Source organism: Lepidochelys kempii, chromosome 6, assembly GCF_965140285.1.
Source record: "Lepidochelys kempii isolate rLepKem1 chromosome 6, rLepKem1.hap1, whole genome shotgun sequence".
Lineage (NCBI taxonomy): Eukaryota > Metazoa > Chordata > Testudines > Cheloniidae > Lepidochelys > Lepidochelys kempii.
This window is the reverse complement of record NC_136385.1, coordinates 75,671,218-75,687,741: the sequence shown is the minus strand read 5'-3', so window position 1 is coordinate 75,687,741 and position 16,524 is coordinate 75,671,218. Positions and strand designations below refer to the sequence as shown.

Below are 16,524 nucleotides of genomic sequence, written 5' to 3'. Positions count from 1 at the left end.
TATGCCTAGTAGATTTTGACTTCCAAATCTTAAAAGATGCCTTTTTGCTTCTAATGTCCTCCGTTACTCTGCTGTTTAGCCACAGTGGCCTTCTTTTGTTCCTCTGGTCTTTACTGGTATACATTTAGCGTGAACCTCAATTATGGTGTTTCTGCATACATTTAACCCTTATGACAGCTTCTTTTAATTTCCATCTAACAAGCATCCTCATTTTTGTGTAATGCCCCTTTTTGATGTTAAATGTTACCATAGTGTGTTTTTTTGGTATTATCCCTCTTACAAGGATGTTCAATTTAATAACATTATTATTATTATTACCAAGCAGTTCAACTATAGTTACTTCCTGGACCAGATCCTGTGCTTCACCTAGGACTAAATCAAGAACTGCCTCTCCCTTTATGGGTTCCAGGACTAGCTGCTCCAAGAAGCAGTCATTTATGGTGTCTAGAAGTTTTCTCTCTGCATGATGCCCTGAGGTGACATTTAGTTATTATTGCCCTGTCTACTTTTGTACCCTCACCTCCCTGACCATTTCACAATCACTGTCATCCTGGTCAGGGGGTCGATAGTACATTCCTATTGCTATACCCTTTATTCAAGCATGGAATTTCTATCCAGTTTGTTTCATTTACCTCATTTGGCTCTATTTTTACATATAATGCCACTCCCCCAAGTAAGGACTGCTTACTCTGTTATTCCTATATATTTTATACCCTGTTATTACTGTGTCCCGTTGATTATCCTCAGTCCACCAAGTTTCTGTGATGCTTCTTACATCAATATCCTTGTCTAATTCCAGGCATTCTAGTCTATGTAAAAGAGATGAGTGAACATCTAGCTTATGTATATAAGCACCTGGACATTGTCAGTTTTAAGTTGCTTGCGTTTGTGTGTTATATTTAAATGGGAGTCTCATCTATCTTTTCCTCACTAGCTCCTACCTGTACTTCACCAACTTTTTCCTTTTCCCTTTTACAGGTATATAGAGTTTCCCCTTTAATAATCTGACTGAACCATGTGCTCCTCTCCAGCTATTGACTTTCCCTCACCCCTTAAGATTAAAAATGCTGTAGAGGATTTTTTAAACTTATTTTGTTTTAGGTTGAGTCCATCCCTCCTGTACAGGCCACTGCTTCCCCAGTTCCAAATAAAGCCACATCCCTATACCATTGTCTCATCCACACATTGAGACCTTGCAGTTTTGCCTGTCTTACTGTCCCTGCAAGGGGAAACAGAGAATGCTACCATGGAGGTCCTGGCCTTTAATCTCTTACCTAGAGACTAAATTTGGCCTCCAGGACCTCTCTCTCATACTTCCATGTTACATGTAGATACCAGTGACAAGTCCACAGCACTACCTGTAAGACTATCTAGATGTGAGATCCACTATCTTCACACCCAGCAGGCAATCCATCATGTGGTTCTCTCGGTCATCACAAATCTAGCTATCTATAGTTCTTCTAATTGAATCCCCACCACTATTGCCCATCTCTCCCTAAAAATTGGAGTCCCTACTCCCAGAGGGATATCCTCAGTGTGAGAGGATATCATGACATCATCTGGAAAATGAGTCCCAACTATAGGATCATTTCCTTCCGCTCCAGTTGATGCTCTCCGGCCCCAAGACTTTCATCCTCTTTAACAGGACAGGAGATGTTGGACAGGAGGTGGGACCACTCTGCTTTGTCCCTGAAAAATCTCTCCATTACCTCTGTCTCACTTTGCTTCTCCACTTCAGCCACCCTGGTTTCCTTTTGGGGAACCATGATTATTAAGGTCCTAAAACAGAGGTACCCCTCAAAATGCAACAGGGAAAATTGCTAATGAAGGGGTTTTTTTTGTAATTATTCACAAACATAAGGTTGGATTTTGAATGAAAAAGAAAGAAAATACTGAAATTTTGGGGTCAGAATGCTCTTTAACCTCTCCCCTCCCTCCAAAGTGGATGATAATACACACACACTGATTCTGATATTGAAATATAAAGATAAAGAATTGCTAAATGGTGTGATTAAGAGCTCTCTTAGTTACACTTTAATAATGTACTATTATGGATAGTGAATGCATTTAAAATGAGGTAACACTTAGGCCAAAGTTTTGCTGGCATAAGTGTTGTTTTGCCAATTTTCCTTTTAAATAGAATTTCTGATTTGTTTAAAATGATGTTACTGCTGACAGGAAAAATATAATGCTGTTCTAGATGATTCTACGTATAAAATAAACAAACCTATATGACAAGAAGCTCCCTTTACTGGGAAAATCCAGGAGCAGGGTGATGCAGAAACAGAATGACAAACAGTGACAGTTGTGTAAACTGAAGCTTGCACTTTGTTTTAGGTAACCCATACAATACACAACACTTAACATGCTTAATGCTGACTGAAGAAAGGTTTATACATTTCCTCATTACATATTTATTAAGACCCAAGTGAACAAGGCCCACACTGGAGAAACACCAGACCAGAAACTGAAAGAATGGGTCTCAAGGACCAGGCTAAAGATCAGAGGTGGCAATGACCGATCAAGAAATACAGAACTTCCCAGTGGCCCAGAATGTAGTAACTTGGGCCTCCTGTCAATTCTGTCTTATCTGTTTATCACCTGGCATAAATATACATTCAGAGAGTATAAGTGACAATTGTCGTCTGAAATAGTGAAAATGAAGGTGAAAACTGATTAAGGCTAAACTGGGTAGACTTGAGACTCAGTTTCCCACCTTACACTTTCAATATTCCAGTGCATGTATTCGGTATCCGAGGGCCATGAATGTCTTGCACCGCATGCTCATATATACCTCCTGCCCACAAGACAGATCAGTGCAATAAACTGAGTAGTCTGCACCCTGCTGCTGGTCTTTTGCCTGCATCTTTACTCATGGGGCTTTTTTATTTAGCCTAAGTTTAGGGTATATTTTCTTTTTTCTGTCAGTTACTTTGCTGCGGACTTAGTGTCTTTCTATTTCTTAAATCCCTTGGACTCCTCCCCATGTAGCCAAACTCTCCTTACCTTGGCAGCTCACTGCATTACTATGCGCCCTCACTTTGTCAGGGGCTCTCTCTACTTGAAAAGGAGCTCTTGCAGGAGCCCTCTAAATTTATACCTGTGGCTCAGCCACACATCCATGCCACCTCCTACTAATTATTTGGGTCCTGACCTCTACAAGGCATCCCTTTGATCAACAAGTGATTTACACAGTTGCCACAGTCCCTAGCATTTCCAAAGTCACCAGTGCAGCCTCTCTGACCAAGTTTGGAAGTCAGGATTTAGATCTGGATAGATCTTTATATTTTAGGCAAAAATTTTAGAATGCTTAGCCTATAAAATGCTACGCCCCTACAAACAAGATTTTAAACTAAGACAAGGTCTTGGTGGCTACAAGGTACCGTTCAGTGCATTATTAGCAAAAGAGTAGACAGAGACTTTTAACACATTATTTTTAAACTAATTAAATGCCATGTTGATAGCTTGTCTCCATTACAACAGGGTTTGTAATCGTCTCATTTCAGCTGTAACACAGACAAGACAACTAGGTAAAAACAAACAAACACATAGATGCACCATGTCTCACTGGCCCTCCTGCAAGCATGATTATTATAACTACAATTCTCGAATCATAGAATATCAGGGTTGGAAGGGACCTCAGGAGGTCATCTAGTCCAACCCCTTGCTCAAAGCAGGACCAACCCCAACTACATCATCCCAGCCAGGGCTCTATCAAACGTGACCTTAAAAACCTCTAAGGAAGGAGATTCCACCACCTCCCTAGGTAACCCATTCCAGTGCTTCACCACCCTCCTAGTGAAAAAGTTTTTCTTAATACCCACCCTAAACCTCCCCCCACTACAACTTGAGACCATTACTCCTCGTTCGGTCATCTGATACCACCGAGAACAGTCTAGATCAGTGGTTCCCAAACTTGTTCCGCCGCTTGTGCGGGGAAAGCCCCTGGTGGGCCGTGCCGGTTTATTTACCTGCTGCGTCCGCAGATTTGGCTGATCGCAGCTCCCAGTGGCCATGGTTCGCTGCTCCAGGCCAATGGAATCTGCTGGAAGTAGCGCGGGCCGAGGGACGTACTGGTCACTGCTTCCAACAGCTCCCATTGGCCTGGAGCAGTGAACCGCAGCCACTGGGAGCCGTGATGGGTTGAACCTGCGGACACGGTAGGTAAACAAACTAGTGCGGTCCACCAGGGGCTTTCCCTGCACAAGCGGCGGAACAAGTTTGGGAACCACTGGTCTAGATACATCCTCTTTGGAACCCCCCTTCAGGTAATTGAAAGCAGCTATCAAATCCCCCCTTTCTTCTCTTATATTCTCAAATATAAGTTTAGGAATGCAAACTAATGCTCATTTTAATAATTCAATAAAATTCTTTGTAGAACCTATCCATAACATGTAAGACTATATATCAATGTTTTTTAGACCTAAGATAGCACTATCTTGAATGGAATAGTTTTGATACTGTCTTTTATTTATTCCTTCTAACAAAGAAGACTAGCAAATTACAAATTCCCTTTGAAATCACATTTAATTTTCTACGGAACACCCAGCATAGCTATCACGTTCTCTGTTTAAGGCAGGGAGTTCAGGAGGAATGGAAGGAGGGGAGTGGTAGGGAAAAGGGAAATTCATCTATAACCAAGAATGTAACTATTTTTAAATGCATATAGATTTAAGCCAGTCCTAAAAAAAAGAGTAGCATACATCACAGTGAAAAAATTATTTTTGGAAAATAATTTTTTTCTGAAGTGCTAAAAATGTTAACAGACATTACAAATTAAATCGTTTCTTTGTATTTTATCTAAGCTTGTTCAGATAGCAGTAATTAAACCTAAATATACTGAGTGACTCCAGCACAACAGTCATGTATTTTCCTCAGAAAACCAAAACTCCTTTTAGCAAAGCAATGCACTGTTCCGCCACAAACAGTCTGTAGGTATCTGAAGAGTTTCCTTCTTTTTCCCCAGGAATAAAACATCAGTTCCACCCACTGAACAAAGTAAAGACCAGCAAACCTCAGGATATGCTTTTCAGCCGTACTGGTGTCTCGTTTTAAATTGGAGCTTGTATCATCATCCTGTTAGGAAACGCAGATCTACCCAACCTTGCTCATTTGGAAGTACAATTATTTGAAGACATTCTGCCAGGTAAAATGAAGGGGCTGATCATCTACTTAATGGCACGGGTAACGTCTCCTTCCAAGGGGCAGCCAATGCGCATGAAAGGCACAGCACGGGCGAGGAGAGGAAGGTGGCAAGGTCGCGCACCGGGCGGGTAGGAAAAGAGAGGCGCAGGGCTGCTGTCAGGGGCTAGCCCACGCCCTGGGAAAGGCCGAGCTGCGAGGCCTGTGACAACACGCCTGGAAGTGTCACGAGAGAGGAGCGCACCCCTCCCCCCGCCAGCAGCAACACCTGTCCCGGAAGGGATACGGCTGGAGAGACGGTCCCTGTCAGCCTCTCCCGCCATGGCTCTCACCTGGCACCAGCCAGGGTCTAACACATGACGGACAACCCCGCCGCAGAGGCACCAGCACCTCCGCCCCAGGCCGATCCATGCCGGGACCCTGACTGAGCTGCGGGCCGGGACTCCCCGCTGTGGAGCGGGGCGTCCGCGCTGCCCGGCAGAGGGAGCGGTCCCGGGCTCAGCCCCCAGGCAGGAAGGGCCGTGACCAAGAGCGGTCCCGAGACCCCGGCTGCCCACTCACCCGCTGCTCATGGTACCGCTCCGCCCGGGCTACGCCGAGCCGAGGAGGCGGCGCTGATCCGGGGCAGTCCTAGCGCCGGGGCCCACTCCCCAGAGCCTGCGCCATTCAAACTGCGGCGCGCTGCATGCCGGGCCGGAGAGAGCCGGGGCGGGCCACCGAGGCCTGCCTCCTCCCAGCCGGCGGCCTTCGCACCGCGCAACGAAACCGCCTCCCCTGGTGGCGACCGGGGGAACTGGCCGCTTACGTCACTCGGCAGCCTCAGCCTCTTCCTTGCGCACCAGTGCTCTTGTGTAAACCCGCTTCGCTGCCCAGGGCAGCCCGCAGGCAAAGCAACATCCCTGCCTCGCTCCAGCCCCCTATTGGTCTCGTCCACCCCGCGATTTTACTTCTCCATTGTCACCAGCCTCTAACTAACCCGTCCCACCACCGCTCCACAGCTCTCCCTCAGTCCCCCTTCTTCCCTCGCCCTGCAAGGTTTACCAGTTGCCCCCTTCAGCGCCCCCGCTCCAACTCTCCCGGCTCTCACTGCTACCCCAACCACGTCTGCCCCTCAGAGTCAGGGCCCCATCATCCCATCACCTCCCCATCTCTTCCCCGTCCCCTGCCTCACCATCCCACAACATACCTTACACTGTCTCACCACCCCCAGAACTAGTGTCCCTCACAGAGTTTCAGTGCCAACCCCCTTCAGCATCACTAGCCTCACAAGCCTCTCAGTCTCGCTGCCCCCCAAACCCACCTCCAGGGAGTTTTCCTGCCCCCACAACCCAGCCTCAGCCCCGCCGCTTCCACAGTTCTGTCAGGCCACCTCCCTGTCCCACAACTCTTCCCCGTGCCCGCCAGTGTACAACTCCGTCAGACAGTCATTCCCCCCATTTTGTCTCACAGCCACCACAAGCAGCCCTTAACCAGTCTGAACCACCCCTCTCTACAGCCCAGTTTCACTACCCTCAGTCCCCACCACCATGACCCCCATCAAAACCACCTTATTGTCCCCACAATTATAGTGGTATGTATATATTTTTTTGGCTTAAAAATGACTTTTTGATGGAAATAATGTTTGCACAAAAAGTTTTTGTTTCCTTCAATTTTTTTGATTTTTCAATAAAATGAACCTACACTTTTTAAATTTTTTAATATAAAATGTTTGTTCCTTCTTATTTTTCTCCTCCTGCCTACTGTTCCAAGGGGAAAAAAGGGAAAAGGGGAGATGGGATTGAGTTGTTTCATCAAAAAAATCAGTGAAATTTTTTGATGGAAAATACTCAACATTTTCCAACCCAGCCCTACCCGTATTCTCTCTGTAGATATAATCCTTGCAGCCAGCCTCATCACTTCAGCACCCTCTCAGGCAATCACTTCTTCTCCCCACCAACTCCCTTAGTCTCATTTGTGTGAAATCCTGACTGCATTGAAGACAATGTCAATTTTGCCATTAACTTCAACTGGGCCAGGATTTCACCCTTTGTCCCCACAATCCCTCTTAACCCACTACCTCCACATCCTACATAGGGCTCATTGCCCTCACAAACTCCCACAGTCTCAACTTTAGAACCCATCTCTCTTTCTCCACACAGCCTCCCTCAGACAGCTTCATCACATCCACAACACCCCCCAGACTCACCATCCCCATAACACCATAAAGGCCTTTGCCCACACAATTCCTCTCAGGTCTTGGTCTATACTTAAAAGTTTTGCTTGCAAAGTTATGTCAGAGTGTGTGTGTATGGGGGGGGGGGGGGGGAGGCATTACACTTATAACTGACATAGCTTATGCTGGCAAAAGCCCTGGTATAAATACAGTTATTTGGAAAAAACATACTTTGCTGGTATAACTATTTCATTCGATTACTGGTGTAAGTGATACTGGCAAAATAACTCTTTTGCCAGTTTAAGCTGCATCGTGGTTAGGAGAGTTTGCCAGTATAGCTATATCCATAACTACATGGGCAATCCCTTTCTAGTGTAGACCCTTTTCAGTCTCTCCTGCTTAAAAAATTCTGATTTCTGGGGAAAAAAAAAGAAAAGAAAATGAAACGAAACAACCAACCCAAAATTCTATCCTTTCGGTTGAAATTTCTTATGCTTCTTGTGAGCCTCAAAGTACATTTTTGGAAAGAGAAGGTTTGCTGATGTTCCTTTCTTTCTTCACAGAGTCATCTGAGTGAGAAAATTAAAAATGTATCTTCATGCTTTAAGAACTTTGATGACCAAGAACATTGGTGCTTGAATAACTCAAAGACTATTTGCATTTAAACATAAGGTAGGCTTATCATTTTCCTGAGTGTGTTCAATCTAGGTAATAATCTTGTGACACTGTGTTGGTACGTTGCAAAGCAAGATGACGTGTAAAATGTCTTTCATGTTGCAATCCAATGTCACAAGCTGATGACATTTCACAAGCCTCAGAAGTGACTTGGGGAACTGTAAACTTCCTGAAAATTGTCTTGATGCATGCATAATTTTTTCTTACTGAATTAAGAGCACGTGAGTTGTGGATGTCTGGACATATAAAACTATTACAGATCCTTTTTTAATGCCTTACTTTGTACTATGTTGAGAAATTTGGTGCCATATTGGCAAAACCAGTATCAAAAGAAGGGAAAGTATCATATTACCATAGGTCCTGCTAAAATGTCTGGCTATTATTTGACTGCACAACACATATCTGAAGATGTTGATCTTCTCAAGTAGGGATCAATGTCCCTAAGTGTGTCCATAACACATCATGGATGCTAAATACATTTTTAAAATAAGCCAACTAAATAAGTTTTGATGTTTGGTAGTGATGATGGTGGCAGGGATGTTTCCTAGTATATTTTTTTAATAGCTGTAGAGAGAATCTCAGAAAACAGTGTGATGTCCAGAGGGATTTTTGTTGTAACACAGTAATTGATTCCCCTCAATATCTTGTGGCTAATTAAATCAAACAAAAACAAAATATAAAGGGATTGTCAGTACCTGGAGAAATTGCAGAGACTTCCAGGAAAATTATCAGGCCCTGTGGTATTGTATTAATTATTATTATTATTTATTATTACTATTAATAATTATTATTATTTTATTGTCTTCATTTGTATTACGGTAGCACCTAGAGGCTCCAACCAAGATCTGATTCCCTTTGTGCCTGGCACATAGTAAGAGACAGTCCTTACCCTGAAGATTTTACAATCTAAATGGACAAGACAAACAGTTTGAGAAAAAACAGAACTGAATTTGCAGGTTACAGGCCAGCCCAATCTCCTCCTCCAGCAACATTAGGAAGTGTAAGTGTGTGTATGTGTAACTCACTACCAGATAGCTCTCCTTATGCAGTGGGACTGGAATGGGAAGGTAATTCATCATCTAATGCTTCCTTCTGGCTGGGACATCACAAATTATAAGGTGGATCTGATATTCAATATAATTTTGGGAAAGGCTGTGGCTCTCCTATTTAATAATTCTACTGTGTAATTTATTGGGCTTTTCATCAGCCTCTTTTGCTCCTTTAAAAAAACACCACTTTGTTCCTGTTCCACCTGTTTTTCAAATCATGTCTGTTAAAGGAAAGTATGGATCTCTCCAGTAAAAATTATTTAATATTGTGGATTTAGCAGCTATGTAGTGCATTACATCTTCAAAGCAGTGTACAGATATTAATTTATTAGTTCTCACAACACCCCTGTGAGGCAGATAAGTAGATCAATAGCAGAACTAGTGGCAGATAGGACTCAAGAGCTCGTGGCTCAGAGCAGTGTGCTCTGACTACTAAAGAATACTGCCTTACCCATTTTATACTTCTTTTAAAGAGCATGTATCAAAAATGTTATATTTGTCATGTTTTGAAAACAGTACAGCATGTTTTTATGGGCATATACTGTACTTGACATTTTTCTTTCAGATTAAAATCTGAGGGAACAATTCCACAGCTTCCATATCCATATGCCAGAACAGAAAAAACTGTAGAAAAGCAACATGATGGCGTATGTGTTGAAATGAAATAATTGTACAGTAATTCTACCCTAATAAAAATAATTGTCAGTGTGGATGAATACTGAAGACACCTTGTACTTCATCCCACAACCAACATATTCTCTTGTATTATTACTAGAATATATCTCAAAACAATGCCACCATCAACTGGAAATAAAAAAAGACTGTAGTAACATGAAGAAGAATTAAGTACGTTACTGCAAAATACAAAGTGTTATTTTATTTGAAACAATTCTAACTTCCTGAAAATAAGTTGTGATACGTAAATAACTTGTCATTATAAAGTATGTATTTTGCAGAAATGAAAAAAAATATAACTATACAAAAAGATTAGCAGCACTCAGGATATTGGATGTACAGATAAATCAAGATTTTGCAATAGCAATTTATTTTATTTAATAAAAAAAGCCACATAACCATGTATGTAGCTTTTAGGATAGTAGTGTAACTAGTTTGTTTAGTCAGGGCTGCCAAATTTAATCATGTTTTTGCTACTGAACGCTGGTATCAAAAACCTCAGGTGAAGACAAGCTGTTTTGCAGCACCACCTAGGGGTCAAAAGAGGTAATAGCACTATAACTTCTGCTTAGGGCCCAATTCTGCTTTCAGACATACATACACAAACAACCCCCAGTCCACTTGGTATTTCACTTGATGACTATTTTTATGCTGCTCCCTATGCCTGGAAAGACATTCCTCTTCTGGTAACCAAGCATCCTCACTCTCTTTTTCCAAATACCTCCTCAAACCCCATTTCTTTCACCTTACTTTCTACTGCTTACTTCCACTTTTGTGGTATCTCTTGCCCTACTTCACTGTCAATTAAAAAGCAAATCAGAATTTATAAGATTGATTTGCAATATTTCATGATTCACCTTCTTTGCCTTAATCCTAATTTCTCCATTCTCTTTTCCTTCCTTTATCTGTTTTCTTAATTTTCTATGTTTGTCTGATTGAGGCCAGGTCTACACTAATCACATTTTGCTGGTATAGCTATACCAGTATACTATACTGGCAAAGTCTGATCATAGCTTATGCTGGTAAAGCTATTTTTTTGACAGCATATCTTATTCCAAATAAGTGAAATAAGCAAAAGTGCAGTTTTGCCAGTATAACTGCATTGACACTATGGGCTTTTGCCAGCACAGCTATTTTGATCAGGGATCACAACTTGTGACATAGCTATGCTAGCAAAAGTTTGTAGTGTAGTGTAGACTGTAAGTCCTTTTGGGACAGCATTAACTCCTGTGGCATCCCCTCCATAAATTAGTATTATTTATCATTATTTTTATTATCATAGTACATAGGAGCCCCAGTCATGGACCAGAACCCCTCTGTGTTAGGCGCTGTACAAAGAACGAAAAGAGATGCTAAACTCTGATGTGAAACTGAGGGAGACTAGAATCATGCTGACAGTGATTAGAGAGATCAGCTCTGTATTGTTGAGTAGTTGGCTCTCCATGCATCTAGTTCCTGCTTCCATACACCTGGGTATTTCCTTCTCTTTAGATTTCCAGGTTCTGAACTGTTGAAAAACTTTTCCACATGATGGGACAATTTTCTGAAAACTCCTTTACCCTATCTGTCTCCTGTCAGGAATCAGAGCCTGCAGCAGAGTTAGTCTCCAGGCAGCCTCATCAGTAGCTGGCCTGCAGCAGGCTGCCTGAGTAGCCATGTCACATGATTGGCTGTAGAGACCAGTAGGCTGACTCAAGTCAGCAGCAGCAGTTTACTGCCTTCTCAATGCTCACACCTACTACTGTGCCTGCTCCTGTGTTACCTTGTTCCTGCTTTGCCCCCAGCCTTGCCACAGTCCTGCCCGTGCCTTGAACCTCTCCTTGCTTGATACCCTGCTTGCTCACTTCCTGCCCTCTGGTTTAACCAATAGCTGAGTACTGAATCTGGCTCAACTCCTAGCTCTGGTACCCAGTTCCTGCCCTCCAGTATGACCCTTGGCTTTGGCTCCTGATGCCTTCTCTGACCACTAGGCTAGACTGCCCTTGTCCTGGGTAGCTGACACTCCCACAGGTGGTGTATCTGGGATATGGTCTGGGGAGAGGAATTTGGCTAAATGGGCTCTATGCTCCAGTTTATTCTAGACTGCCCAAAGGCTGCTCTAGCTTACGCTGAGGGCTGAACTGATTCCTGACCAGTCCTGGAATCCACTAGCCACAAATGTGGTATATATCCATGATGTTGCTCCCTCCCAACCAAAGCTGCAGTGAGCTCAGCATGGCCACAGCTCGAAATTGGAACCAAAATACCCAAATGCATGCTAGGTGTTTTGCAGACAACTAGAGAGACAGAGCTTACAATCTAAAGAGAAAACATACAAAATATAATATTCAAAGTACAGGAGGCAGGACAAAAGCAGGACAAGACAATCACAAATTCTTTAAAAAAATCCACCTTTGTTAATTGGTTTTGGTTCTTTGAACTTTGTGAATTTGCAATTTTATATGGTTATCTAGAGAATTGATTGAAGAAAGAGAATTACAGAACATTTCAAATCATTTTAATGTTTTTGTTTTGATTTTTGATGTAATCAACATTTACTGAAAAATTGTATTAGATTTTTTGGTTTATTTGTTTTCTTTTTTTTAATTGTCTAAATAAAATAGCATTTAATATTTTTTGTCAGTTAGTCATGGGATTTTTTTCTTAAAAATGTATATCAAAATTAAAATATTAATTTTGAATATTTACTATTTTAAAAAAGGAAGACAAATGAAAAAATGAGACTTTTTGATAAAAAATTAATAAAAATTCACAAATCAAAAGCCCACCAATTTTAAATTCAATTTTTGATGTAGAAAAAGGGTATTTTTAATATTTTTTATTTAAAAAGTTTAGGAAAACTTTATATATTTCTAAAAATGTTTTTTTTTCAACTAAAAAAGTATTATTAGTGGAAAATATGGTTTATAATATCTTCTTTAGAGTAATAATTTACTACAACTGCACATATATATACACATATAGAAGATGTGACAGTGTGATATAAAAGTTTTATCAAAGGAGGTTGGGATTATTTAATTATTTATGAGTGGCAGAGGCATGAATGAGTTATGCAGGTAATCTTGAATAAGTGCTGGTCAAACCTTCAGAGCATACTTTCAAATATTTTTCATATGCCACGATGTAGTCATGATTTATGATTTAGTTACCATAAATCCAACTGCACAAAACACATAAGGAATAAAAAAAATAAAACTAATAAAAGTAAAACATCTCCCAAAACAGTAGTTTTCTCCTTGCCACATAGATCAGTGAGACCTTGTATTTAACTGACTTGTATACACACACACAATAAATATATGTATAGTTAAGGGACTATAAACATACCTATCAGCAAAGGGAAAAATAAAAAGCCTATTTTTTTCTTGTCTTATTTAATCCCTCTCCCTACTATGTTGCATTTGCTTGAGGTTTCTCTGCGCTGCTTGAAAAAATTGACACCAAGCATATTTCTATTTTGAAAATAATGAATTTAATTAAAGTAAGTGAATCTGGATATGGAGGAGCTCAAGAACTCAAGGGTTGTCTCCTTCACAGCCAGCTTGAACTATATATTTAGCATCATTTTCACAGCTGCAAATAACTTGTGGTACTTATGGCTACAGTTTAAGATTTTGGTGGTGATTTTGGAGACAGTTTTGGGGGCCTGGGAAACAGGCTTTCAAAAGCCTGATTCTCTGGCAAAAAGCCTGTAGTTAGGTAAGTGTGACAAATATGAGTAAAAGTAAAAGTGAGGAAGTGGCAGTGCATTTTAATGAGAAAGCAAATTTTTCTACAGTTGAGATTCTACCTAGATGTAGAGCATGTACAATGTTATAATATATTATTGTTTTGAGTCTTTCTCAAATCTAGGTTTCAGAGTAACAGCCCTGTTAGTCTGTATTCGCAAAAAGAAAAGGAGTACTTGTGGCACCTTAGAGACTAACCAATTTATTTGAGCATAAGCTTTCGTGAGCTACAGCTCACTTCATCCGATGAATGCTCAAATAAATTGGTTAGTCTTTTTTCTCAAATCTAGGATGCTGTGTGTGTCTTACTATTTCCTGCCTTATAATTATAGTCATAATAATGTGCATTTTCCTTGTCCTAGTTTGTCCCTGTTTTTCCACATTGCTTTTTTTCACAACAGCCTACTTGTATTTTCCATTTTCACTCGTATTTTTCTATCCTTTGCAAACTTTTCTTTGTCAATTATTTGTGTAAGGCTGCAGTATGCCAACTGGCATTCTTGTTTTTCCAGCCCGACTTCCTTTCTTATTTTTCCTGATGTAGGGTTCAGATGCAATAGCATGTTTTGACAATAATGTGATATACCTTATCTTAGATCTACACTGTAATGTACACTCTGAAATATGTAGTAAATTAGGTATTTGAGGCTCTGGAACTTAAATACTTAATCTTTAGCTCATTGGTTGGTGACAGGATGATTCAGGGGATTGGTAATAGGATAAAGCTTTTCACTTCTAAATTGCCAAATCAAATCTAGCCCAGATTAATAGGGACAGAATGTTGTTACCATCTGGTGTCTGTTCAGTGACCTATGTAGAATAAAGTGATAGGCTCAGTCCTATTCCTAGTGGTCAGGTATCCAAATCACAAAAACGCTATCAGAATTAGCATGCAGGTGAAGACCAAAGATTCAATGGGAAAGAGGACTACACTCTCCTCTGAACCTTAGAGGTTGGCTTGTGAACACATTGATAGGAAAGTGGAGAAAGCTTGCTTTGCTACTGTTAGGGCTGTCAGTCAAGCACCTTTCAACACCAGCATTAAATGTACACAAATCAAACAAAATATTTGACATAGCCTGTGGCCCCACAGTGTAACAGGCTGATAGGGTTAGCCTGAAAACCATTCCAGGTTTCCAGGTAGGGAGATATGTTAGACAGGAGCGACTAATCCCAAGGAAAATATTTAGGCTGAGGGTTTAACGTAGGGTAATTTTGAAAGAACCTTTTTATTAATAAATGAGACCCCAGGAGAGAGTACTTAATTTTGATTCTACGAGAGTGCAGGGTTGTTTGTGTGGGAATGCAGGTGCTAACACTGCCACAAGTACTCCTGCGTCAATTAAAAATGACTAGGAAACTCATTCAGGACTAACCAGCCAGAACAAAGGACATGGTAAACTGAAAAAAAGTTTTAGACCGAAATGTGGGCATGTGTCTACAATTTTTTGAAAAGTTATTGCTATAGTTTTAGTTGGTGCTGCTTACGGAGATGCCAGGAAGTTGCTAATTATGACCTATGATCTCTCAGGAAGATGCCAAAAACCATTTTTGAAACTGATTGTCAATGCAAGCATTTGGGAGATGAATATGCCAACTTCTTTTAAAGAAGTCGCTGTTGGATTCTAGATAAAAAATATTGATGTTGACAGTCTCCCATTATCATCCTGTCTTTAATCTTTCTTTTCTGGTAAGATTATTGAGGAAGGTTATGGCAGAATAGGTTCGGCAGCATTTTGGTGTTTTCAGGCCTCCTCAACTCCATACAGTTTGTTTTTCTACCTGGGCTTAGAGAATATATTGGTCCTGTTAGTTGATCTTCTCAGGATGGATGATAGTCCACAGATGTATTAGCACTACATCATGGCCCACAGTAGGAAAGACAGCAGATAGATTTAAAAGAATCAGTCAATCTTCATCGGGAACTGGCTGGAACATTTTTCTTGAAACAGTGTTCTGTCAGAAAATGCATTTTTTGACAGAAATATAATTTACTGCAAAGTCATATAGATTTTGAACACAAATTTAAAATTAAATTTTCTGTTTTCTCATTGTCTTCTTCTGCCCTAACATCATGTTTTGAACCCTTTATCTAGTTTTTGTATACATTTACATATTTATTACATTCCTCACCTCTTGTTTCTTTTATTTCCTTTCTCCGTTTCAAAAATTGATTCCTCCTTTCAGCTTTTTCTTGTCCTGTTTTGTCCTCTTCCTTAGCTTCTCTACTGCAAATTACCTCAATGAACCTTCAAGCCTCTCTTTCTTTTAAAGGTGATAATAAAAAATATAAAAAGAACTAAGGATAAGGAAAAGGCTTTCCTCCCCTCCCCCCACAGTATTGCATTGTTTTGAAAATGCAGTGTTGAATTTGTATGTGTTGAATTTGTATTTGTTGAATTTGTATGTGTTGAATTACCACCTAATAAAAAGTTTAAGGGAGCCTTTCAGCATCCAAGGGGATTTCAGCTCTCATCCTTCAAATCTTACTTTCTTAAATAGCTCTATTGACATTAATGCTCAAGTGCATGATGGATGCAGAATAAAGCCTGACACCATTCAAACTTAATATCCTCTGTTTTTGTTCTTCTTTTGTTCTTCTGAAATTCAAACATGCCAGGTCTCCTACTTCATGAGATATGGATCATCACATCATGCTCCTTGCATGATATTATATGAAGTATGGAAGCTGCTGTTGATACAATGGCAATATATCAGCACTGAAACCTGCAAATTGTCCTTTCAGGACAAGGTAAGTCCCACTGTTATTAATTTTTTACTGTAATTTTCTCTTAAAAATACAATTATTGAAAACTTAAAAAAAAATTTAAAAGTTCACGATAGTAGAATAATGTAAAGATTGGGATTCACCTTACTTCTATGTACAGGTTCCAGTGATAGTCATCAGTGGGTGTAAATTTCACCAGCATATTACATGCTGGGGTTTCATATCTAATGGTAGCTAGTGAGTGTAGACTTTCAGATCTGAGAAAGCTGGGGAGGTGATGGAAGCATTGTCAACTGACATGTCTACCCTTTCTAATTAGAACTTTCAGCTCCTCTGACATATTGATAGTTTTTTTTAAAACAGGAAATCATCCTA

General features: G+C 40.6%; 1 protein-coding gene and 1 long non-coding RNA gene across 5 annotated transcripts in view; one reads left to right on the top strand and one right to left on the bottom strand.

Moving 5' to 3' along the window:
* KATNBL1 (katanin regulatory subunit B1 like 1) overlaps positions 1-5,906 on the bottom strand; it is a 51,434-nt gene extending 45,528 nt beyond the window's left edge. The window contains exon 1 of one of the 3 annotated variants that reach the window (XM_073348821.2): positions 5,704-5,906. The gene's annotated coding sequence lies outside the window, so the exon portion shown is untranslated. The other 2 variants (XM_073348823.2, XM_073348822.1) reach the window with 2 other exon arrangements.
* Positions 5,408-16,127, top strand: LOC140913104 (uncharacterized). 2 transcript variants are annotated; one of them, XR_012159472.1, is made up of 4 exons: positions 5,408-6,712; positions 7,858-7,966; positions 8,792-8,969; positions 16,042-16,127. It is a non-coding gene; the product is annotated as an uncharacterized LOC140913104 (long non-coding RNA). The 2 variants fall into 2 exon arrangements; XR_012159471.1 differs by lacking the exon at positions 16,042-16,127 and adding an exon at positions 9,584-9,743.
* The last annotated feature ends 397 nt before the right edge of the window (positions 16,128-16,524 follow it).